This window comes from Octopus bimaculoides, chromosome 9 (genome assembly GCF_001194135.2).
Source record: "Octopus bimaculoides isolate UCB-OBI-ISO-001 chromosome 9, ASM119413v2, whole genome shotgun sequence".
In the NCBI taxonomy this organism is placed as follows: Eukaryota; Metazoa; Mollusca; class Cephalopoda; order Octopoda; family Octopodidae; genus Octopus; species Octopus bimaculoides.
Genome location: NC_068989.1, coordinates 42,175,166 through 42,177,392, shown reverse-complemented (window position 1 = coordinate 42,177,392; position 2,227 = coordinate 42,175,166). Strand labels below are relative to the sequence as shown.

Here is a 2,227-nt window from a genome sequence, read left to right as displayed (position 1 = left end):
GTTTCCATTTCCAGACCAGGCGTTGTGAGTGTTTATTGAGCGAAAACACCTAAAGCTCCACGAGGCTCCGCCAGGGGATGGTGGTGAACCCTGCTGTACTCTTTCACCACAACTTTCTCTCACTCTTTCTTCCTGTTTCTGTTGTACCTGTATTTCAAAGGGTCAGCCTTGTCACACTGTGTCACGCTAAATATCCCCGAGAACTACGTTAAGGGTACACGTGTCTGTGGAGTGCTCAGCCACTTGCACGTTAATTTCACGAGCAGGCTGTTCCGATGATCGGATCAACTGGCACCCTCGACGTCGTAAGCGACGGAGTGCCAACAACAAATCGTGAAGCATATATGATGTGTGTGTGTGTATATATGTATGTAATTATGTAATTATGTATATATATGTATATATACATATATTTATATGTATGTATATATATGCATATGTATGTGAGCTGATGAAGGAGATGTTTCTATGTGGCTTGCTTGTTTGTTGCACCTTGTTTACCATTTTGTCCATGTTCTTTTGCCACGTCATGTACCCAGTTATGTATCTATATGTACATGTGGATGAAGGTATATACATACATGTACATATATATGCATATACTCATATATTGTTTGTATCACGACAGAACGCACGCGTTAACCTTTATACAGTATGTTTTAACTATTTTTCTAACGCGACTCTCTCTATCTCTATATCTATCTCCCCTCTCATTCTTCCCTCTACTGTTCTTCGCCTCTCCCTGTCACTACTATCTCTCTCTCTCTCTCGCTGCTCGTCTTTCGCCTCTCACTATTACTACTATTATCTCTCTCCCTCTCTACGTCTCGTTGCTCATTTTCGTTCTTGGACTCCTCAAGCTCGCACGTACTTCTTTGCTCCTCCAGTTCGTGCCTCACAGCGTTCAATACATACACACTTCACCGTTTCGTTTTCCTGTCTTGTTTTCCGTCCGCCACTACTCTCCATGAAAACAATTTAATTTGTGTTCGTGGGAAGAACCATTTTAACGATGCGTACTGCTTTTATTCTTCGAAACGCCGGGGTTTTAATGGTGGCAGCTGATGAAGGAAATGTTTCTATTTGGCCTGCTTGTTTGTTGCACCTTGTTCACCATTTTGTCCATGTTCTTTTGCCACGTCATGTACCCAGTTATGTATCTATATGTACATGTGGATGAAGGTATATACATACATGTACATATATATGCATATATTCATATATTGTATATATATATATATATATATATATATATATACACACATTTAATATAAGAAAGCCGTAATACTGTAGTATTACGGCTTTCTTACAACACAGCCACGTTAAGAAGGATATAAAGATTGCTATTCTATAGTTCTACTGTTTCCGTAGCTAATATCCGATTTTTATTCAGTTCACCAGGTAGTGGTGTCTTATTAGTCACTATTTTTGTATATAGCAATGGAAGCAAGGTTTGACAGCGACAGAAATTGTGGCTACCTGTCTATAATGAAGCGCAAACACACTGATATCACGCGATCACGATACGATTTGTAAGAATCGAACGGTTTGTAAATATCTAATTGTTAAAGCAGAAACAATATTAGAAAAGTTATTCTCATTATTTTTTCAAACACACTCACACACACGCGCGCATAACCCGTAAAAGTTAGGTGGTAGGAGAAATGAATATATATTTATTTAACCGCGTGACATCCTTGGGGCTACGGCCGTTTCGCAACCAGCCTCATGTAGTAGTAATTTTAGTGTAGAAGAAATTATACTTGCATTCTTGGCACTATACAATCCAATGAGTACAATCGCTGGTGTAACTATGATGTTCCGGTGATCTCAAGAGCTAGGTTTCTTTATCTGCATTGTTCTGTGCATATACAATTATATTGTATAATGCTGAGCATGCATATTAATGCAAACATGTAAACATAATTCCTTCTACAATGAAATTATCATTTCATAAAGAATGTTGCGAAACGGCTGTAATCCCAAGGATTTCAATTGGTTAAATAAATTATTTTTATTGTCTATATACTCCTCTTAAGATAATTTCATTCACCGGATCTTCTGGGATTCAACTGCATGGACACTATACATTACACTTCTTTGTACTGGATTATTATGTGAACTGTTAGCCGAGTCCGTAACCGGACCTTTCTGTGATAGCCACACGATTCTCTGAATCCATATCTTACACTACAAATTTACACACACACACACACACACACACACA

General features: G+C 38.4%; 1 protein-coding gene across 1 annotated transcript in view; it reads right to left on the bottom strand.

The window, feature by feature from the left end:
* Positions 1-2,227, bottom strand: part of LOC106870301 (uncharacterized) — a 204,355-nt gene that overhangs the window by 182,585 nt on the left and 19,543 nt on the right. The window lies entirely within an intron of this gene.